Source organism: Ochlerotatus camptorhynchus, unplaced genomic scaffold (assembly GCF_037179485.1).
Source record: "Ochlerotatus camptorhynchus isolate MF236.1 unplaced genomic scaffold, CSIRO-AGI_Acam_v1.1 ptg000031l, whole genome shotgun sequence".
In the NCBI taxonomy this organism is placed as follows: domain Eukaryota; kingdom Metazoa; phylum Arthropoda; class Insecta; order Diptera; family Culicidae; genus Ochlerotatus; species Ochlerotatus camptorhynchus.
The window spans coordinates 723,751-748,838 of NW_027040522.1; the positions used below are offsets into that span (position 1 = coordinate 723,751).

General features: G+C 41.0%; 1 protein-coding gene across 1 annotated transcript in view; it reads left to right on the forward strand.

Moving 5' to 3' along the window:
• The window catches only part of LOC135708539 (cytochrome P450 4C1-like), a 78,054-nt gene that overhangs the window by 989 nt on the left and 51,977 nt on the right, over positions 1 to 25,088 (forward strand). The gene's annotated exons all lie outside the window — the stretch shown is intronic.

Genomic DNA, 25,088 nt, shown 5'->3' on the forward strand with positions numbered 1-25,088 from the left:
AGGCTAGTCAAGTAGTGAGCCAATTTAAAATCGTTAGTTTCCACCGGTTGATTGAAGTGCATCCACTTTGATGTGATATCAAAATTAATTTTTTGCTCTGTATGGTTATGTGTACGTGCAAATTATAGTGACTATCAGTGACAAGCAGTGCTGTCATTGTAAATTTAGAGCTGGTTACAGGGCTGGCAAATGTCAATTTCAATGAAAGATCTCACGTGATATTTACAAAGATACTTCTGTCACTATCATCGGATGAGAAAACATCAAAATCTCATCGATTTTTTTGCCATGACAGAACGGACAGTGTTGTTAGCATCGCTATTATTAGCTCATTTATTGATATAATTGTTACTTGTACCACGGAAATTTTAAAAATATAAACACTCTGCCGATTACATACTGTTGCTTGCTTAAGTTCATCTAAATTAGAAATGTTGATGTCAAAGCCGTATGATAATTATTCTCATGAATGCTAGGTCAAAGGAAAATGACAAGAAATCTCATGATTGGTAGTTTCGTCTCGTAATAGTGAGAAGACCTGTTTACTCATTGTCATATGACGGTCGTGATATTTACCAGCTCTAGCTGGTTACTCACCGATTTTTAAATGTCAACGCTTCGCCCACTTCAAAAGCATGTACCCCTTTCAAGATCAACTATAATTGTGATATAGGAATGTATAACTGCATGTACGCGTAATATACACATTCTTAAAATGTCACTAATTCGTTTCGTTAGCTATCGATATCTGAGACGTAAAATACTTTCGCCAATTAGAGTTAACGCACTTGATAAGCCAACATTTAAATTACTGTTTTATCTCGTTTGGCATGTTTCACTGCCTTCACAAATCAGGAATTGGTAAGTTATAATTACTTTGCGTAGCACTACAGAGGAACATGTTATAGACATCATTAACCTTGCGACGGTCTTTTTCGATCAAAACTCACTATTCAATTGACAGTATCTCAAGAACCCTAAGCTGAATGATCTTGAAATTTGATGAGTTTTCCTTACTTTAGGATTTGAACCTTCTGGTAAAGTTTCAGGATTTTAGGTGCATGTTAAGTGTTTCCTAAAAAAGTCGCATTTTTGCCATCTAGGTCTTTCAGACCCAAGATTTTTATTGTTTTAAAATTATTATTTTTGCTAAGATTATCAATCTACTTGCACGACTGGCAAGATACATGTTCCATATTGCCATTCAATGGAATCTAGCTGCCAATTGGCTATTATGACCACACGGAACCGTATACAATCTGGAGTAAATCCGAGTGAATGGAGAATGGCTAGTCTGTGATTAAAATAACTTTAAAAAGGAAAACTAAAGTTGACCGTTCAACTATGACTAGACCAAAATGGTATTTCCGAACCTGATTTGAACACTTAGAGAGCATATACTGGTTCACGATTTTTGACGTAGAACTACGTCTTTGTGAATTATACAGGGCGCAAAAACCAATTATGTTACTGTGTTGTGTTCTCAAAGTTCTGTGCAAAGTTATCCTCAACCGGATACAGGAGAAGATCGACGTGACTCTCCGACGGCAGCAGGCGGGATTCCGTGCTGGAAGATCCTGTGTGGACCATATTGTCTCACTCCGCATAATCTTGGAGCAGGTCAACGAATTCCAAGAGTCCCTTTACTTGGTTTTCATTGACTACGAAAAAGCTTTCGACCGACTCAACCACGAAAACCTGTGGGGCGCCCTAAGGCGCAAGGGAGTTCCGGATAAAATCGTCAACCTCATCGAAGCTCAGTATGAGGCTTTCACGTGCAGGGTGCTGCACAACGGAGCCCTATCTGACCCTATTCGGGTAGTCGCTGGAGTGAGGCAAGGATGTATTCTATCACCGCTACTGTTCCTCATCGTAATCGACGAGATAATGGTTGGTGCGATCGACCGTGTGCCGAACCGTGGGTTGCTCTGGCAGTCTATTACAATGGAGCATCTAAACGACCTAGATTTGGCGGATGACGTTGCTTTAGTATCACAACGGCGTTCTGACATGCAGAGTAAGCTCGACGATCTCGCCGAACGCTCCTCAGCGGCAGGTCTCAACATCAACGTCAGCAAGACTAAATCGTTGGATATCAACACGGGAAATCCATCCAATTTTACGGTAGCTGGTCAGGAAGTGGAGAAGGTTGAAAGTTTCCAATATCTTGGCAGCCAGATAGCGTCGGACGGCGGAACCAAGAGTGACATAGGTGCACGGATCAAGAAGGCAAGGGCTGCTTTTGCGAGTTTACGAAACATCTGGAAGTCAAATCAGATTAGTCTCCGCACGAAGATCCGAATTTTCAACTCTAACGTGAAATCTGTACTGCTGTACGCTAGCGAAACATGGTGCGTATCAGCGGAGATCACACAGAAGCTGCAGGTGTTCATCAACCGATGCCTGCGGTATATAATTCGTGCTTGGTGGCCTCACAACTGGATTTCGAATGCCGAGCTCCATCGACGGTGTCACCAGAAGCCGATATCGACAGAAATTCGGGAACGTAAGTGGAGGTGGGTTGGCCACACTCTACGGAAGAGCGGAAATGAAATCTGCAAACAAGCGCTGGATTGGAATCCAGCCGGACATCGCAGCAGAGGCAGACCCAGGGGCTCATGGCGGCGAAGCCTAAACAAGGAGATTAAGCAAGTCGACCGGAATTTGACCTGGGCCCAGGTCAAGGCGAAAGCAAACAATCGCCCAGGATGGAGATCTTTCACGTTGGCCCTTTGCGCCAGGGATGGCGCTCAGGACACTTAAGTAAGTAAGTAAGCAAAAACCAATGTGTGGCAAAATAGGGTTAGGTATTGGACGCTTGTAACTTTGTCATTTATAGGTGAAATTAAAATGAAAATACGCCAATCGTTAGTAAATAACTCTACGAATCATTAATTTATCATGTTTGAATTAATTCATGTGTAAAGTTAACGATTTACATAGTTGCAGATGCTTAAAGTCAAATATCAGACTTGAAGTGGTCACTTTATACGAAATTATAGAGTTGATAGTTCTGTTAAAGTACGGCAGTGTGAAAATTTCATAAAGAGAGTAGAACGCGAGCAAAGGTAAATTTTGATGAAGGTTCGAGATCGTTAAGTTGACGATAACAGCAGCAAATAAAGAGTATCCCACATCAAATAGCATCACGAAAAAAAAAAAACGGTTTAGAAAATTACCTAGTTGACCGATCCTTTTCAAACCTTCATACAATAAAATATAACCCATTAGTAAACTTTTGGCATATTTATTTCACTCAACTTCAATACCATAACCGTACACTCACACCTTACGCTTAACTCCACTCATTAGGTTCTGTACAACATCTGGCTGCAGCTTCTTCTGTACGGAAACCCACTTTTTCCTCATGTCTTCCTTAGATGCTTCCGTAGTGTCTGCTGTGCCGGTGCGTTGGCGGGGGGGGGGGGGGGGGGTCCTGTCCTTGGGTACTAAAGTGACCCCGTTGGCTTCGCACCACTCCCGAACAACATTTGAAAAGTGGTATGAAGCTAGATCCGGCCAAAAGATCGGCCCTCGTGTTGCTTCAACAGAGGAAGCAGATGCTTTTGTAGACACTCCTTGAGGTAGATCTCCCCGTTTACAGCCCCGGTAGTCACGAACGGCGCACTCCGTTTGCCACATGAGCAGATTGGCAAACTTTGAAAGTTTCTGCTTCCTTACGTCCTCCGGAACATCAAATTTGTGCTGGGCGGTGAAGAACAGCACCCGCGCAAGATGCCGGAGGTCCGCCTTGACGTAAGTATCATCATCCATGATAAGAAAATAAGGCTTCATCAGCATCTGGGTGTACAGTTTCCGGGCCCGTGACTTTCCCACCGTATTTTGCTGTTCGTCACGATTTGTGCGTATGCAGTCCCTTCCGGTCATTGGCTCTCTGAACGAAAGACTTGGACAGATTCAACTTTTTGGCCACATCCCTGACCGAAGTATTGGGATCCCGTTTAAATGCTTTCACGACACGCTTATGATCCTGATCACTAATAGAACATCCATTCTGACCGCATTTCTCCTTCCGTTCGATGCTCAGAGTTTCGTAGTAACGTTAAATCACACGACTCACCGTTGCCTGCACGATTCCGAGTTGTTTTCCGATGTCTCGATGAGAGAGTTGAGGATTTTCCAGGTGCTTGCGCAAAATCAATTCGCGGCGTTGCTTTTCGGGTGACGCTATTTTTTCTAAGTTTTGAAAAACTGACAGCGATAAAAGTACAGTGTAAACAATACACTCTAAACTACTTCTATCCAAATTTTCAAGAGAAAATACCCAATGGGTAATTTTCTACGGCGTTTTTTCCGTGATGCAATTTGATGTGGGACACCCTTTATATATAATGATTAATCATATATGCGAGTCGATTGAAAACTACCGAAAATAAATGTGGACTAAATTAATTCTTAACATAGAAGCGTAGTTGCTTAGAGGAAGGATAAGAGAAAGTAGAGTCAAATGTGCGCATGTTTAAATATAGTTGACCCAGTCATATATCATATTTTGCATTTCATCTAGTTATGATTATTGTCAGTAATAATTACATATCAAATAAAACAAAAGCCAACTCTTAGCGGCGTCGGTGGTGTAGTGGTAAGCGTCATTATCTCTCACCCCAGCAGGCCTGGGTTCAATCCCTGTCGGCACCGCCGGGATGTTCTGAGGCATAACATATCTGATCACGCCTTCCTTCGGAAGGGAAGTAAAGCCGTTGATCCCCGGTTCATGAGTTGATGGGTCGATAGGTAGGGTCCAGGAGTGGGAGCTGCCTCCCTGGCGTCGGTAGCATTGGTGCTCAGCACGGAAAACAAGATCGACGGAAAACAAATGAAGGAAAAAAAACGAAGCCAGCTCTGAATCGTGGACAAGGTCCATCAACAATACACTTCGTGTCATAACTATAGAGCCAGTAGTTTTTTTTATGAGATTTCAGAGATGTAGGAGAGCTTGTTGAAAATGAGGTTCATAGAAGGAGAGATTGGTACTACCTGTATTTACTGGAGTTTGTTCATACATCAAATTATTTTGGTAAGGTGCGACAAAAATTAATCTGTGTTTCAATCCTATAGAGCCAGATAAAAGTTTATTTTTCTCTGTAAGATTAACATCGATTCAGCATGAATTACAGTATGTTTATAGTTCGTAGGTCCTCCTTTGTTCTCAACCAGTTCCAGTTCAACCGAGCTGCGGCACGTAGATTTTCGAATTCCGTTCCACGTTGTAAAGATTGCGCGTTTGAGCTCTTCAACATTTCTGTACTGCTTTTTGTCTGCACTATCAAAGAAATGTGTGAATTTTTTCAGTGGAGTGTACAGTCAAGATTCCTATAGTACGGTTAATAGGAACCGCACCATAGGATCCGATATTAACGAATACACGTTGCATTTGGGATTAGAGCTAATTGGGGATTGACACTTATTTAAGGGTAATTTGAAGAGATAACTTCCTGGTGTCTCCTGAAAAGTTATTAACAAGATAGATAACCTTCTTTTCAGACAATTTTGCATCCGGAAAGTCAGAAATCTGGTCCTCTGGAAGAGCCGGAACATCCGTAGAAGAGGACAATTCATGAAACTGATCCTAGAGCTCCGTTTTTTTAATCGCTCATAGACGTTCTATTACTACTAACTTGGAATTTTGACTTAAATTTAGAAACTGGGGACTACGGGATGGTCCACTAGAAGATCCGGAATATCCATAAAAGTGGTCAATGCACTGATCCTAAAGCCCCGCTTATTTTTCGAAACCACTTATAGACCTCTTATCAGAATGAATTCGAAGTTGTGAGCGGAATATAGACCCTGGAGACCACACGATGGTTCACTGCAAAATCCAGAACATCCTTAAAAGTAGTAAATTCATGAAACTGATCCTTAATATCGCTGGTTTTTTTTTTCTTCTAAATGTCTCACAAAACTTTTAGGGGCTGTTCATACTACGTAGACAGTTCAGGGAGAGGAGAGGTTGGTAATTATCCACGGCCCATACAAATTTAAAAAATCTAGTATGGAGAATTGTCTATGCATGGAGAGGAGTGGGGGAGCAAGAATTCCAAAAAGCGGTCTACGTAGTTAATGAACAGCCCCTTATCACAATTAATGTTATTTTATGACCGGAATTTGGTCACTGTAAACCACGAGGTGGTCCACTAAATCATCCGGAACATCCGTAAAATGATCAATTCATGAAACCGATCCTAGAGCTCCACAATATTGTGATAATATAGACCCTGGTGATCACGCGATGGTCCACCGAAAGATCTGGAACATCCGTAAAAGTGATAAATCAGTTCATGAATCATCCTAGAGCTCCACGCTTTATTTTTACATTCAAAACCACTCATTGACATCTCATCAATATGAATTCTGTGTTGTGATAGGAAAATTGAACCTTGAGTCCAGGGAATGGACCTCCAGAAGATTCAAATCATCCCTTAAAAATGTGAATTCATGAAACTGATCCAAGAGATCTTCTGATTTTTAGGAATCGCTCATAGATGTCTCATCAGAATCAAATGGGATTTGTGACCGGAAAATGGACCCTTGGGACCACAAGATGGTGTATCAGGTAGATCTGGAACATCCATAAAAGTTTTCAGTTCTTGAAACTGAGCTTAGAAGTCCGCTTTTTTTTAAAAACCACTCATTGGCGTCTTATCAGAATTAATTTGAAGTAATGACCAGAAAATTGAACCTGGGAACAAGTGCTCAATGGTCCCAAATCTGTATTTAGGAAGACACAAATATTTGCGCCAAAACCATCACTTTTAGGTATATGATGGCTTCGGAAAAGTTTCTTTGTATTTTTGGGCGATATTTTTATGCTAGTGAAATTAAGGTGGTCCATAAAATTGATGAATTGTAAATACAAACTTTTTTATTATTTGAGGTAGACCAATACAATGTTCTATTAAGTTGTAGAACAATTAATTTAAATCTACTTTGCCCAGTACATAAACTTTCTATCTCTTATGGTTCAAGAGTTATAATTATTTAAAACAAGCAGCTTAGGATGGCTCCTAGAAAATCGGCTTTCTTTGAATATCTTTTTACACGTTCATTTCTTGTAAAAACTTTGTTCTATATACTTTTAGAACTTTTGATGGCGCATATTTTTGTTGGAGAAGTTAAGTTATTATCTCCTTTATTTGAAAAGTTAAAGCTAGTTCATAAATTTAACACTTTTACAGATGTTCCGTATCTTCGACAGGTCAAGACTTGTGTCCTACCAGAAACTTATTTTTCCAAAAAGCTTGCAAAGAATCTGCTTAACAACTTAAATTGCCGTACAATCAGTGTTTGGTCCCAATTAGCTCAAATCCCTTATGGTACGTGTATTCGTTAATGTCGGATCGACCGTACTATAGGAATCCAGTGGTATAAGTACACTGGACGAAAACATCCGCAATACTTAAACTGATTATTGTATTGATCGAGTCCATTAACAATTAGCCGTTCTATTTCGGCTAAAGCTGTCCAGACATCACCACTAAACTCACTCACCACTGCAATTACGGAGCTGCGTGCTGAGATCAAGCAGATTCACTCGAAGCCTAATGTTGGTTTTTCTCCAGCTGTCAATTGGCCCACAGTAACACAACGAAGGCCCAACGAAAGATCACTCGAGATTAGCGCAGGAGCACGACCCACGGAAAACTGTCGTGTAGGTAGTAAGCAGCCGTTAGATAATGTCGTGTCGGTACCTGTCTTTAAGAACGAGGATCAGAAATTCTGGTTGTATCTCTCCAGAATTAGACCAGATGTTGGAGTTGAAGCTGTATCGGCTATGGTCAAAGCCAATCTCAATGTCGACAGTGATCCTGCTGTGATAAAACTGATTCCAAAAGACAAGGATATCACAACTCTTTCATTTGTGTCCTTCAAAGTTGGTCTTGATCCATCGTTGAAATCTAAGGCTTTGGATCCAGAAACTTGGCCTGAGGGTGTGTTATTCCGGGAGTTTGAAGATTACGGATCCCAAAAATTTCGGGTTCCTTTGAAGTACCGGAAACCAATAACACCGTTGCTGCTAGTTCAAACATCTTCTTCAGCCACTCCTGTAATGGACTTGAGTTAATTTGCTTCGTCCCGGGACGCACTAGCTTGAGCATTTCGGAAGCCCCTGATCCCCCCATCACAGTCGAGCCATTCCTGCCAGCATTCAGCAGTCGTCCTGGTCCTGTATTTGGGTGTGGAGAAGGGGTCTTCCAATCCGCTACTACAGGCAAGTACGCATTCATTAATGAAAATGTTGTACCTGATACGTTCGACGCTTCCAGTCAATCACTTCCCGCTCGTCTCTCATCATCTGGACCAACCGTTCCGGCTCCGGGATGCACGCCTGTAAGCCTCATGGAAGCCCCTGATCCCCTCAACACAGTCGAGCCACTCCTGCCAGCGTTCAGCAGACATCCCGGTCCTGTGTATGAGAATGGAGCAGGGGTCTTCCAAGCCACTACTACAGGCAAGTATGTATTCAATATCGAAAATGATATACCTGATACTTCCGACGTTTCCAGTCAACCACTTCACGATCGTTTTTTACCATCTGTATCAATTGTTCCGGCTCCAGGATGCACGCCTGCAATCCTCATGGAAGCCCCTAATCCCCTCATTACAGTCGAGCCACTTCTGCCAGCGTTCAGCAGTCATCCCGGTCCTGTGTATGAGAATGGAGAAGGGGTCTTCCAAACCGTCATCGCAGGCAAGTATACACACATTTGGAATACTTCTCCTCCAGTAATGTCCATCGCTTCTAGCTGCCACACTCCAACCGAAGCTATTGAAATTGTTGAAACATCTCTGACCGAAGCTGTTGCAACAAGCGTCGTTTCACCCAGCATGCCAACATACCATCAAGCGTCGCATCTCGAAGTGCCCATCGCAACGAAACGTGTTTCAGATCGCATGTTTTCTGTGTACTACCAGAATGTCAGGGGTTTGCGCACAAAAATTGCTCAGCTGCGTTTGCTGTTGTCCAGTTGTGATTATGACGTACTTGTCTTTACGGGAACATGGCTCCGTGCAGATATTGATAGCTGTGAAATCTCGTCTGATTACGTTTTTTTCCGTTGTGATCGCAATGAATTGACCAGTTGCCATTTGCGGGGTGGTGGAGTGCTGATTGCGGCCAAGAACACACTAGAGTGTGAATCTGTTTCGATGGCTAACTGTAATGAACTAGAACAAATCGCAGTTTGCATAAAGTCACAACTTCGTTCGCTTTACGTAGTTGCTATCTATCTCCCACCTAATTCGAGTACCGAGTTATATACTGCTCATGCTAATGCAGTGCAACTTGTTGCAGATCGTCTATCGGAGTCTGACATAATCTTGTCGGTTGGCGATTTCAACCTTCCTAATTTGCGATGGCATCTTGACGAGGACATTAATGGATTCATTCCTTCGAATGTAAATATCTACTGATACTGAGTTGAACTTTACAGAAGCAATGTTTGCCAACGGGTTGAGACAGATTAATTGTTTTTACCAATCTACTGGAATATCTTGACCTGATTGCACCATCTTCTCCGCTGTTGCCTATAGATAACCATCACACACCAGTTATTTTACTACTTGACGAGAGTGACGCACCAACACTACTTGACGATCATGATCATTGTTTCAAATTTGACTATTCGGCATGCGACTTTGACTTGTTGAACTCTACTTTTATGGATATTGAGTGGGAACGATTATCGAATAATGGTACGGTAGATCAGATACTATCAGCTTTTTACGAATCTCCCTCAGAAGTTATCAACCGTCATGTACCTCGAAAAAGACAAAAATCGATATCTGTTTTCAACCAACCGTGGTGGACTCCTGAGCTACGTAACCTTCGTAACAATGTACGTAAGATGCGCAACCGATATTTCCTTACAAAAACTGGGTCTGACAAAGCTAGACTCCGTGAGCTTGAGTTGGAGTACAAAGTCATTCTTTCTGCAACACATGAAAACTATTTGCTCAGTATTCAGTCAACCATCAAGCAAAATCCTTCACGCTTCTGGGACTTCATCAAGAAACGGAAAGCTGGAAATGGAATCCCTGGCTCAGTCAACTTCGATGGAACTACTTCTCGGTCAAGCTCAGAAGCAGCCAATCTTTTTGCTACTTTCTTCGAGAGCGTGTTTAGTAAAGCATCACCCGTGCAACGTCAAAACTGTTTTGAACAGATACCGTCCCATAACATCAATCTACCGTGTATACAGTTTTCTCCAGACGAAGTACAGAAAGTTCTCGATGAGCTTGATTCAAAGAAAGGACCCGGAACAGACAGCTTGCCTCCTGTGTTTTTGAAGAACTGCGCCGCTACGCTGGCGACGCCCATCGCTGCTGTTTTCAACCGTTCGCTCCAAGACAGAACGTTCCCAAATGCATGGAAAATGGCGTCCATAGTACCGATCCATAAATCCGGAAGCTACAAGTGTGTCACCAATTATCGAGGTGTATCCATACTTTGTAGTCTCAGTAAGGTATTTGAGAAACTGATCCACACCGTTTTGTACAGAGCTGCTGCACCGATCATCTTCAACAGTCAGCACGGCTTTATGAAGCATTGTTCAACAACATCGAACTTAATGTGTTATGTATCAGCGATATCCCGTAGCTTAGAATCGAAGCAACAAGTGGATTCGGTTTATGTTGATTTTGCGAAAGCGTTTGATACAGTACCGCACAATCTCATCGCTGCCAAAATGAACCACTTTGGATTTCCGACATGGATCACTGAATGGCTCTATTCATACCTGTCTAATCGCAATGCTTTCGTTATGGTGAATTCCGCACGCTCCAGGACTTTCAACATACCATCTGGCGTGCCACAAGGCAGTGTTCTCGGTCCTCTTATTTTTATCATTTATGTTAATGACCTGTGTGACATGCTCTCATCATCCAAACTTTCTTTTGCCGATGATCTAAAATTTTTCCGTGTGATTGTTTCTCCCACTGACTGTGTCGCGTTGCAAGAAGATATCCATCGTGTGATAGTCTGGTGCGGTGACAACGGCATGCGCGTAAACAGCAAAAAGTGCAAAATAATATCCTTCACTCGCTGCAACAACGTTATTCACCATCAATATTACATGGGGCCGGATTCTCTAGAACGTTCAATTTCAATCTGTGATCTAGGCATTACGATCGATTCGAAGCTAAGGTTTAACGAACACATAAACATCGTAACTGCTAAAGCATAGGGTAACCAACTGATTTTGGACCCCTAGAGGAAGTGAGATCACGTTTATGTCAAAATAATATTATTTGTTTATTATTATTATTATGCAATTTACATGCGGTTGTGTTCGAAAGCTACTCATCTTGGATGTAAAATGTCACTAGATATTTTATTTATTGATATATACTCGAAAAATAATTCTTTTCACATCATGATATTCACATATTTTGGACCCTTCCACTTGATTTTGAACTTTTTCGATAATATTTTCTAAAACTGCTTAAATTGATCAATTGTAAGCAATTTGAGGTGAACTAATGATCTTGAGACATAGCAAGTAATTGAAAGAATGTAATTACAACATCAACCCAGATGAATTTGAAGAAACTAGACAGTAAGCGAGGAAAATAGATGAATAGGGTCCAAAATATGTAGGGGTCCAATTCAAGTTGGTTACCCTATACTGTGCTTGGTTTTATTCGTCGTCATGCTTCTGGTTTCACCGATGTTTATTGTCTCAAGACGCTATTCTGCTCGCTGGTTCGCAGCATTTTAGAATATGCTTCCCCGGTTTGGTCTCCATTTTACGTTACGCATATCCTTGCAGTTGAAAGGATTCAGAAAAGTTTTATAAGGTTTGCATTGCGTCAGCTCCCCTGGAATGATCCAGTCAATCTTCCAAGTTATCCCGACCGATGCAAGCTGATTGATTTGGAATCCCTCTCTGCCAGGCGTCTCAAATTGCAACGACTGTTTATCTTTGACCTCATAACAGGAAACGTGGACTGTCCTGAACTTCTGGAACTGATTCCATGGAATACTCCTCCTCGACGATTCCGTAATTCCCCGTTACTTGCAATTCCATTTCACAGAACGAACTTTGGATTCAATAATTGTTTTAATTCTTGTTTGCGTTCCTTTAATGATGTTTGTAGCGAGTTTGATTTTATTTTGACCAAACATGTGTTTAGTGCTAGAATAAGGCGTTTAGATTAAATTAGGTTTTAAGTAATGAGTCTGTACGACGTAGTCGAAGATGGTGATCAAAAAAAAAAAAAAATATGCTGTCGATGATATTTATTTGAAAATTGGCTGTAAAACATACAGGGCTCAGAGGACAACAACTTAAGGATAGGATGACTTGCAAATGCTTTATGGATACATGGATACAAAAATGTAGTGTTGGTAAAGGAAACTACCTCCACCACAAAATAGGCAATTGGGTTGTTTAAGGGTATTGAGGTAAATACATATTCGTTATCTGCATAGAAAATGGAACCGAACTCCAAAATTTAATCAATTTTGGTACACTGGAACTATTTTAAATAAATATGATTACATTAGCAAAAATCACCATCTTAGCGCCCCTTGGTGAGACTTTGTATGGGAGCGAGCTGTCAACGAAAAGATTTAGTGCCAACGATCATTTTTTTTTTAATATTGATTTAAAAACCGAGATCAATGTCTACAAGATCGATAAAAACATCGTTGTGCTCCGAAAACAAAACTCTATCAGATGATGTATAAAAATCGGTATATTTTTCAAAGTTAAACAACCCAATTTACGGTTTCCACGCTTTAGCAATGTTCCTACCACCTATAATAGCGATGGCTGTTCTTCCACCTCGTTTGTCTACTCAGAGCAGCAAATGACGTTCGATAGAATTATTTATATCATCGTTTTGAATGATTTGCGTCAAGGGGCTGAATCAATACCAAATGCATTTCATTTTAAGATGACTATAATTCTGCGGAGAGCATAACGTATTCAATCTGAAGGCCCTATCTCTTTTGATAACAATGTTCATCCTGTATTCGAGAGGAAAATCTTCTTATTTAAATAAAAAAAAAAACGTCATCCGGGTGCAGCTATCATTCGAAAAGACGATTTCGATATTTCGATTTGAATGGTCTGAGGTTTCATTCGAGCAGAGGACGGTGGTTTGGTACAGTGTACTATACTATAGGAATCCGGCAAGAACGAATCCGCACTATAGGAATCTTGACTGTACACTTGTTCCGAGAAAGGGCTTTACAGTACCACTCATACTGTATAGTCAGCTTCTTCTTGTTTAGTTTCGCTCACCACCCGGAATGAACGGTCAATGCATTATAAATTTGATATGGTTAGTAATATTAAATAGTGTTACATGCAAATGAAAAAAAAAAATAGGAGAAATGGATGTAATTTAGGCCTAAATGCCCCCAATTTGGCCCATACTTAAATTCAGAAATCGACTGAATTTTCAATAGCGACCAAAAATATACATTAATACCGTTCCAATGACGCGTTCATCTAGATAAAATTGATGAAAGATTCCCCTACAACAAAGATTAGTTTTTAACACGGGTAGTTTTACGTATTCGCCACAAATCGATGTGCACAACGTAAGCTGTTCCCTTCAATTCAATGTCATATTAGACGCACATTTTATCTGCACGTGCTACAAACGGCACTTAGAAAGCAACCATCGCCTATGCTTCATATTTATGATTCACTTTGAAGTCTATGAATTTCATTTGTGCTCTTTCAATGTAGGGGCAAGAGGGACATAACGGCCTTTTTAAAACTATTCCGAGATCAAAGTGGATCAGTTACAGGCCAAATAACGGAAAAATAATCAAATTTTACACAGCAAAAAAATTATTTTGATATCACGTCAAAGTGGATGCACTACAATCATGTCGAAAATATGGTGTAATATTACTTGCTAAAAAGGACAAAATTATCATTAATACAATGCATGAACTGACATTACGCTGCTTTTACTGCATTTGTTTATTTATGTGGTCATAAAAATTACATGAAATTTTCGACATGATTGTAGTGCATCCACTTTGATGTGATATCAAAATTATTTTTTTGCTGTGTAGATTTTATCTCTCAGAAATCTGTGATTTTCGCATATTTATTCATAGTTGTGCATAGATAAGCTTTCAAATGAACATAAGTTAAATAATCTAAAATATGTACTTTTATTGTTATTGATATTTTTGCAAGATTTTCTTATATTTTTTGACGAAAAGTATGAATTATTTTTTTGAAAAATCAATCCAGTTTCCTACAATTATGTTTCAAACATAATTTTGATAAGTTGAGCCGTTTTTGATTGCCCCTAGTGAATACTTATGCGAAGTTTCATAGAATTCGGAGAGGGAAAAAATAAACCGATTCGCCAGTTTGCGTGGAACTGCTCAGTGTCATGACCATAAAGAGAAATGACATAAAACAGAACTTTTACCAGAGATCTGTACCACAACCAATGATCAATTGTATTTTGATGTGGTAAATTTCTCAGGTTAATTTGACTGGCAAACAAGTTCACCTCACTCTACACATTTTATATTAACCATCTGGATTTCAACAGTTAATTTATATCGCAGGGGAGCGTTTTGCCCTATTTGCCCCTTCATACTTCAGTTCACCACCCACCACAATAATGCGTGGAAGGTCAGAATCGCAATGTTTTCCATGTTCTTGAAGATACAACCTGCAATCGCTTCATTCGAAAGCCTAACATGGTCACCTTTGAGTTTTATCTTTCTAGGAAGACGAATTTAAAATAAAGAATCAGTTCAGTCCCAACCCTCACCGCGCTCAATACGTTCCGGTAAATACTGCTAATTCTAACGCGAGTGGAATTTGTTCGAGTGAAATATGATAGCAGCCACATTGGCACTGGTCGGAGCAGTTGCCTTCTCGCTGTACATGTACTGGAGGGCAAGCTACAGATTTGCCAAGAACATTCCGGCCGTGCAACCGGAGGTGCCATTTTTCGGCAATGGACTGCAATTTTCCCAGGCCAGCCCTACTCGAATCATGGAGACCATCAACAAGGCGTTCGACAACAGAGAACGGATTTTCAAGTTGAATTTTGGACCGATTGTGGCAGTTTGTGTGCGACATGCAGATTTGGTGCAAAAGGTGCTGACCAGCTCGGCCAGTATAGACAAGCCGTACGTGTACAAGTTTATGCGGTTTCCCAAAGGATTGCTGTATTCGAGCTGTACGTAGAGGTTTTGGGTGAATTTAGTGTATGGGTGATTGTTTCTAGGGTGTGAATTAGTACAAGCGATTTCGAATTTCAAAGCATTACTCATAACTGAATTAATTTAAAAGTTAATGCCTCCAATGAGTGCACATCAGTTACCACGCGGAAAGACTTGAGAAAGACCAATCGCTTGGCGCTATTTTGCTTTTTGAAGACAGGCCAATCCAATGTTTAAAGTTATATCCTCGAATTAGTTTATCCGCGAACTTCAAGGCGACCGAAGCGACCGCATCACAATACCCGTTAGGTTCTCGACTAGCGCGTGACCGTTGTTTGTGCAAGTCCGAATCATGTTGATCACAGTTTCGTTGCTGGGAGCGATTTGGCTCGCAATCTACGTGTACTGTAGAATAAAGTTCAAATTTGCCGATAAGATACCGTCGATCGAACCGCGGACGCCGTTTTTCGCCAACGGGCTGGAGTTTGCTCGGAAGAATTCTGTGCAGATTATGCAGAGCCTGGGAAGAGCATTCGATAATGATGAACGAATTTTTAAACTATGCTTCGGACCGATTGCCGTCATTTGTCCACAGCATCCGGATCTAGTGCATAAAGTGCTGACCAGTCCGGCCAGTATGGATAAGCCGTACGTTTACGAGTTCACCCGGATTGATATGCTGCACGCAGCTTGTACGTAAGGATTTTAGTGAACTATGTGGTTAAACAAAGTGAATGTGCAATAATTTGTGGAAACCTGTTGTTATAAATATTATTTTAAAGGGGATTCAAAAAATATATAAACTGAAAAACCCTAAGGCTGCAAAATGCGTTTCGATGCATGTTGACATGGCTGGTTATCGGCAATGCAATGATCAATCGTTATGATTCAGCCACCATTCGAAAGGTACACGGTAAGAAAAAAGTACTCAACGGCCAGTTCACTTTTACCTACTTTTGACTAGTTTGTCTGCTTTTCTCCTTCTAGTTGTTAGTTGTACCCAAATGTAGGTAAATATGACTATACTCAACGTTGGGTTCCCACACTTTACTATCCTTGTTGGGTAGTTTTGCTCCTCCGTTTTTTACAACATTAGAAGGAGGAAAGGAGACAAACTAGTCAAAAGTAGGTAAAAGTGAACTGGCCTTTGGGTACTTTTTTCTAGCCGTGTATGGCTATCAGAGGTGTGCGCCGATTCAAAAATGGTCGGCGCGGCGGTGGCGTCAAGCCGATAGCACTTTTAGGCGGCGGCGGTGGCGGTGGCGTGGCATGGAATTTTTTTGCGCCAATACGCCATTTTAATAAAAACTAAACGATCGATTCAACCTCTGGTGATGAATAGGAAAACGTCAAAAAGAGTGTTGAGAGCAGAAATTTCTACCGTGGGACAGGAGCGGAACAATTTTTTACTTTTCCTGATAAATTGATTTATCAGAGATGCTCCAAAACTTGATCTACAGTTGAAACATTTAATTCTGTATCGGTTTGGAAAGGATCCTACTGGTGTTCAGTAATATTTTTGTTGAGAAAAATGGTAATTTAGAATAGTACCTTAGTTGTTCTGATCTTCCGGATTTCGTGTGTGTACATAGTTTGAGTTCAAATTAGTTCAGATCAGTGGAAAATCATACAATAAGACAATTACCGATGGAAATTGGCAAGATGTTGAATGAAAAATGCTTTAATTTGCGCTGAGATAAATCCTCATTCTGATGTAAACAAACGGTTTGCTTGACGTTTGCTCTCGAACTCGCGGGGCACACTCTACTTTGGTGGTGCATTAAAAAGGCCTATTAGTATTTTTTTACAAATTGAACAATGAATATGCACGGTTATTGGATAAACATCGCACAGTTTACATTTCTTCAATTATATAACGTATCTATGAGAATTGTCTGACATCGATAATCATGAACACATGCATCTAATTCGATTCACAACATTTTAACATCACTGCAATTTGAAACATTTGTTCACTTCCAAAATGCACAGATAGCTAATTTGGTTAAAAATGGCTTAACACTCCGAATACGGTGGGTAAAAAGCTTTACGCCGACTACGAAGCCTCCGAAAAACGTGTAACGGCAAGTTTGCAATGGCACAACTTAGCCATTTCTTAATGAATTTCAAAAATTGTGGTACCTTTAGAATTCCTAGGGTTTCTAGATGATTTTGATTGCAAAAAACTTGAAAATAGAGTCGTCTACTTTTTTAAAAACCGAAAAGAGTTGTTACACGTTTTTTTGAAAGGTGTGTTTGTAGGGTTTTGCAAGTGGCGCAAGATCTGTAATTTAGATTAATGGGCACAAATGTTCACAATTAGCCAAAATACAGTCATGGTTCCTATATATGGATCCTGGAGACAACGGAACGGCCCTCGAAAAATCCGGAACATCCGTAAAAATGGTCAATCCATGATCCTGATCCTAGAGCTCTGCGGTTTTTTTTTTTTGAAAACATTAGGAGCTGTGATATAAACAAATATTTGGGGTCGTGACATAAAATGTACTTGGAGGGCCATGGGACCGTCCTCCGGAAGATCCGGAACATCCGTAAAAGTGGACAATCCACGATCCTGATCCTAGAGCTCCGTGTTTTTTTTTAACATTAGGATCTGTGATATAAGAATGGATTTGGGCCATGGACCAAGATGGTCATGGGACCGTCCTCCGGAAGATCCGGAACATCCGTAAAAGTAGTAAATCCACGATCATGATCCTAGAGCTCCACTTTTTTTTTTATAAACATTAGGAACTGTGATGATAGAAAGAATTTGGGCTTGTGACATAAACATGAACCTGGATGTCCATAGTACCGTCCTCCGGAAGATCCGGAACATCCGTAAAAGTGATCAATCCATGAAACTTATCCTAGAGCTCCGCAGTTGAAAAAAAAAACACTAAGAACTGAGAAGATACAATGAATTTGGGGTCGTGACATAAACATGGAACTTGATGGGTAACATCCGGAACATCCGTAAAAGTGGAAAATTCACGAAACTGATCCGAGAGCTCCGTGGTTTTCGTGAAAACGTTAGGAACTGCGATATTAGAATGAATTTGGGATCGTGACATAAACATGGACTCAGCTGACCATCGGACCGTCCTCCGGAAGATCCGAAAATTCCGTAAAAGTGGTCATTGTATGAAACTGACCCTAGAGCTCCACGGTTTTTCCGAAATCACTTGGAACTGTCATATATAAATTAATTTGCGGTCGTGACATAAACATGTACCTAGAAGGGCATGGGACCACCCTCCGCAAGATCTAGAACATCTTTAAAAAATGGTCAATCCTTGAAACTGATCCTAGAGTTCTACGGTTTTTTCGAAAGCATGTGGAACTGCGATATAAGAAAGAATTCGGGGTCATGACATAAACACGTACCGGAGACGAACCAGCCCAGGGCTGAAAGTCTCCTTAATAAAGATAAAAAAAAAACACGAACCTGGATGGCCATAGGACCGTCCTCCGGAAGATACGGAACATCCGTAAAAGTGATCCAGAGGTTTCTTATATCACAGTGTTTAAAAAAGAACTGCAGAGCTCTAGGATCAGTTTCACAGTATGATAAATTTACGGATGTTCCGGATCTTTTGGAGGACAGTCTCATGGCCATCCGGATCCATGTTTATGTCACGACCCTAAATTCTATCCTAAATCGCAGTTCCAAGAGTTTTCGAAAAAAAAACCACGGTTTTTTCACAGTTTCATCGATGATCCACTTTTACGGATGATCAGGATCTTCTGGAGGACGTTCCAATTGCCATCCAGGTTCATTTTTACGGATCTTCCCGAGGACTGTCCCATGGTCATTCGGTTCCATGTTTATGTTAAGACTCCAAATTCATTCTAATATCACAGTTCCACGGCTTTTCGTTCTTGGTCAATTTTATGGCTTGCAATCGGGCTAAGGCCTTGTTGTCCTCTGCTGTCCGAAGAAGTCGTCTCCACTCTACTCGATCCATGGCCAGACTTTGCCAGCCTCGTAGTCTGCGAAGGGTCCGCAGGTCACCTTCTACTTGGTCGATCCACCTTGAACGCTGCGTGCCTCTTCTTCTTGTTCTTGTTCGGGCGCTTTCGAGAACCATTTTCACTGCGTCATCGTGCGACATTCTTACGACATGCCCAGCCTACCGTAGTCGCCCAATTTTTGCAATGTGAACGATGGATGGTTCTCCCAACAGCTGGTGCAATTCTTGGTTCATTCGCTTCCTCCACGTTCCGTCATCCAAGGGCACGTTTGTCCTCCACGAGCATAGTCACGGTCTCGTGGCAGTAGACGACCACCGGTCTAATCAGCGTCTTTTAGATAGTCAACTTCGTGGCGAATTTTATTCGACCGGAGCGTCCTCCGGAGTCCAAAGTAGGCACGATTTCCTGCCATAATGCGTCTTTGAAATTCTCTGCTGGTATCATTTTCGGCGGTCACCAGTGAGCCCAAATACACGAGCTCAACGACCACCTCGATTTCGTCACCGTCAATCTGAACTCGGGGTGGGAGGCTAACATTGTCTTCCCTAGAACCTCTTCCTTTCATGTATTTTGTGTTTAATGCGTTGATGGCAAGTCCAATCCACCTAGCTTCAGCCTTCAGTCTGATGTACTTTTCCGCCTTCGTCTCAAAGTTCCGTGCCATGATGTCAATGTCATCGGTGAAGCCAAGAAGCTGTCTTGATACTCGTGTCCCAACTCTTCTGATCACACCTTCTAACGCGATGTTGAATAGCAGACACGAAAGTCCATCACCTTGCCGTAACTCCCTTCGAGATTCAAAGGGACTCGAGAATGTCCCCGATACTCGAACAACGCACATCACTCGATCCATCGTCGCCTTGACCAATCGCGTCAGTTTATCTGGAAATCCGTACTCGTGCATAATCTGTCATAGCTGATCTCGATCGATTGTGTCGTATGCGGATTTGAAATCGATGAACAAATGATGTGTTAGCAAGTTGTATTTGTGGCATTTCTGCAGAACCTGCCGAATCGCGAATATGAACTCATGAATTTCTGCTGGTATTGCCCAAGAAATCTCTTGCAAATGGTGACAGGCGGCGGCGTATAATTTGGGAGAGTACCTTATAAGCGGCGCTCAGCAGTGTGATCGCGCGGCAGTTGCAGTAATCCAACTTGTCGCCCTTTTTGTAGATTGGGCATGCTTCACTCCTTCGGTAATATCCCCTCCTCCCAAATCTTGGCAGTGCTTCACCACCGTATTTTAATAGCTCACTTGGTAGTTGATCTAGACCAGTTGCTTTGTTGTTCTTCAGTCGACCGATCTCCTCCTCAACTTCTTGAAGATCAGGGGCCGGTAGCCTGTCGTCTCCTGCACGTGCTCCAAGGTCTGTTGCCGTGCCACCTTCGTTTTCTGCTGCATCGCCGTTGAGGTGCTCGTCATAGTAATGCTTCCACCTCTCAATTTTATGGAGTGACCATTTTACGGATGTTGTTGATCTTCCGGACGACGGTCCCATGGCTATCTAGGTACATGTGTAAGTCACGATCACAAATTCATTCTTATATCACAGTTCCTAATGTCTTTGGAAAAAACTGCGGAGCTCTAGGATCAGTTTCATTGATTAACCTCTTTTACGGATGTTCTGGATTTACCAGAGGATGGCCCTATGGCCATTTGGGTCCATGTTTATGTCATGACCCCAAAATATTTCTTATATCGCAGTTCCACATGCTTTCGAAAAAACCGTAGAACTCTAGGATCAGTTTCGAGGGTTGACCATTTTGAAGATGTTCTAGATCTTGCGGAGGACGGTCCCATGGCCTTCTGGGTACATGTGTATGTCATGACTGCAAATTAATTTATATATGACAGTTCCAAGTGCTTTCGAAAAAAAAACCGTGGAGCTCTAGGATCAGTTCCACTTTCACGAATGTTCCGGATCTTCCGGAGGACGGTCCCATGGACATCCAGGTTCATGTTTATGTCACAAGCCTAAATTCTTTCTATCACCACAGTTCTTAATGTTTTCAAGAAAACCACGGAGCTCTAGGATCAGGATCGTGGATTTACCACTTTTACGGATGTTCCGGATCTTCCGCTGGACGGTCCTATGCACACCAAATTTCTTAAATATTGTTCGGTACTTTTTTTGCTGGATTTTTTCGGTGAAATATATTTTTACCGAATGCTTTGTAATCAATATTATTTTACCAATTTTCCGCAATCATAACTGCTGAATTTCCGTAATTTGCAGAAATTTACCGAAAACTGTTAATCAAATTTGCTGATTGAAACTGTAAATGGTTGCGATTCCGCAATTCTGTAAAAATGTTAACGAATGTACTGTAAAAATAAACTTTTACAAAAACAAACTGCAATAAAGTACAGCATTTTCGTAAAACTTACTTTCGATTTGTAAACTTTGTACTGTCAAACACAACCTTTGCTGCCATTTCGATGTTGAGTGTTCTTCGGTTTTATGTTGTGGAATGTAAGAACTTTACTTTTTTTGCTACACCCAACCGGTGGATGTAAGATTCGCTTACAATTATGTGGGATTCATCATCAGAGGATGTAAGTGGAGACCGCATGAACCGAGGATGCGATATACCTAGCTGCGGTCCATTGCAAGAAAATTGGAGACCGAAAAATGAAGAGTGTATTAGTGAGGTAAATTAATTATGTCGAAAAAATAGGATAAAGGTTGCCGACTGGACTCGAACAACGAACGTTGCGATTATCAGACCTGTGCTTTCTTCACTGCTCTCTCCATGCTTCTGAATATGGATAGCCTTAAAGCAAACATGAAGCGCTCATTCTCTCGCATACTCGACTTCGTATGCTTTTTCTGCTGGAGAGATTCGAGACAAGTGTGTGCGTCTTTCTACAATGTTCTACAATGTGCGTCGTTCTACAAGCTTACTGGTATTGTCGAAAGCGTAGATAGAACACGAAATAAAAAAGACAAAAAACCATTACATCGCCTGCATGGTCAATTTCTAACATTCGTTGCGATGTTCATGAACAGAGGATGATAGGAAACGGAACTAACATTCGTTGTAATAGATTTTTGGTTTGCGTGTAGATAGTGTTAAATTTACACCGAAAATTTAATTAGTTTTCATTTTTGGGTCAATTTCTTTGAGCCGCCATGGACGTTAGGCAACTCAATATCCTCTTCAAAAGTGCTGAGTTCGGCTCAAAAGTCCACGGTTTGCTGAGTCCGGCTTCATTACTGTTTTTTTTTATTATGTTTGTACTAACGCAATATGGAAATGCCTATTAAAAATATATATGACTAAATAGTCGAATGAATTTTTTGGTTGGTGAATGAAAGAAACAAATAATTAATCAATACAAATTCTAATGTTTATGATTTATTCTGAAAAAAAAGTACAGTAGATTCGGTAAAACATATACTGAACGCTATGGTAAACTTTACTGATCGTTAGGTAAAATGTACAGTCCACAGGTCAGTAAATTTTGACAGCCCATAAGCGAAGAAAAGTTACCGAACGGATTGTAAATTGAAAAATTACCGAATGGATTACCGAAAGTTCAGCTGTTCCATATTCGGTAAAAATTTACAGTATACTGTAAAAAAAATCTAAGTGTGTGGACATCCAGGTTCATGTTTATGTCACAAGCCCAAATTCTTTCTATCATCACAGTTCCTAATGTTTATAAAAAAAAATGCGGAGCTCTAGGATCAGGATCGTGGATTTACCACTTTCACGGATGTTCCGGATCTTCCGCTGGACGGTCCCATGGCCATCTTGGTCCATGACCCAAATTCATTCTTATATCACAGATCCTAATGTTAAAAAAAAACGCGTAGCTCTAGGATCAGTTTCATGGATTGATCACTTTTACGGATGTTCCGGATCTTCCGGAGGACGGTCCTATGGACATCCAGGTTCATGTTTATGGCATAAGCCCAAATTCTTTCTATCATCACAGTTCCTAATGTTTATAAAAAAAACGCGGAGCTCTAGGATCAGGATCGTGGATTTACTACTCTTACGGATGTTCCGGATCTTCCGGAGGACGGTCCCATGGCCATCTGGGTCCATGGCCCAAATCCATTCTTATATCACAGATCCTAATGTTAAAAAAACACGGAGCTCTAGGATCAGATTCATGGATTGTCCACTTTTACGGATGTTCCGGATCTTCCGGAGGACGGTCCCATGGCCATCCAGGTTCATTTTATGTCACGACCCCAAATATTTGTTTATATCACAGTTCCTAATGTTTTAAAAAAAAACCGCAGAGCTCTAGGATCAGGATCATGGATTGACCATTTTTACGGATGTTCCGGATTTTTCGAGGACCATTCTGTTGTCTCCAGGATCCATATATAGGAACCATGACTGTATTCTGGTTAATTGGGAACATTTGTGCCCATTAATCTAAATTACAGATCTTGCGCCACTTGCAAAACCCTACAAACACACCTTTCAAAAAAACGTGTAACAACTCTTTTCGGTTTATTAAAAATTAGACGACTCTATTTTCGAGTTTTCTGCAATCAAAATCATCTAGAAACCCTAGGAATTCTAAAGGTACCACCATTTTTGAAATTTATTAAGTAATGGCTAAGTTGTGCCATTGCAAACTTGCCGTTACACGTTTTTCGGAGGCATCGTATTCGGAGTGTTAACAGGCGTTTTTGGACGTGTTTTTTTCGTCCATTTCTAAAATCGGAAACAAAATCATTTGTTCCGGGCATAGGTCTACTAATATCATTGTCATCGAAAAATTCCCTAACTAGTTTTTTTGTATCATCGTTGATCCCATGCCCACTTCTTTTGTTGGGTGTGCTTAGAATACCCTGCTCATTAACAAGGCTCTTCACCTGCCTCACCATGTACGTTGGTGCGTTGAATTCTGCTACAACTTTATTCACGGACCAAGACTTTGGCAATACTGATAATACTGTTATCTGATCTTTTCTGTCAGCTGTAGTGAACTTCTCCTTTCTTCGTATGCCTCTACTTTGCTAATGTCTGCTGTATCTACACGCAAACCAAAAATCTATTACAACGAATGTTAGTTCCGTTTCCTATCATCCTCTGTTCATGAACATCGCAACGAATGTTAGAAATTGACCATGCAGGCGATGTAATGGTTTTTTGTCTTTTTTATTTCGTGTTCTATCTACGCTTTCGACAATACCAGTAAGCTTGTAGAACGACGCACATTGTAGAACATTGTAGAAAGACGCACACACTTGTCTCGAATCTCTCCAGCAGAAAAAGCATACGAAGTCGAGTATGCGAGAGAATGAGCGCTTCATGTTTGCTTTAAGGCTATCCATATTCAGAAGCATGGAGAGAGCAGTGAAGAAAGCACAGGTCTGATAATCGCAACGTTCGTTGTTCGAGTCCAGTCGGCAACCTTTATCCTATTTTTTCGACATAATTAATTTACCTCACTAATACACTCTTCATTTTTCGGTCTCCAATTTTCTTGCAATGGACCGCAGCTAGGTATATCGCATCCTCGGTTCATGCGGTCTCCACTTACATCCTCTGATGATGAATCCCACATAATTGTAAGCGAATCTTACATCCACCGGTTGGGTGTAGGCCAAATATATTTTTTCGCACTGCTTGTGTAATTTCTAGAGATTTTATTGAACGATAATCCATGCTCCTCATGTTCCTCGATGAAATTGGAGATAAATTCAACGTTTCCACAAAGCAATTAAACTTCTCAACATTGTATGGGCGTTGCAGATCATCTGCTGATGGAACTGACTCCAATGATGGAACCGATGGTACTGTATGTGGAGGAAAGAAGAAGAAAAAATAATTAATAAGCGCAATTAGGAGGTTGCAGTTAAAAGTTGATAGAATCATCAGGATGACTGTTCTAACCTAGCTCATCTACGGATTGATGGCCACTCATTGATGGACCTGGATCATCACTATGCTGCTGCCCACTAGT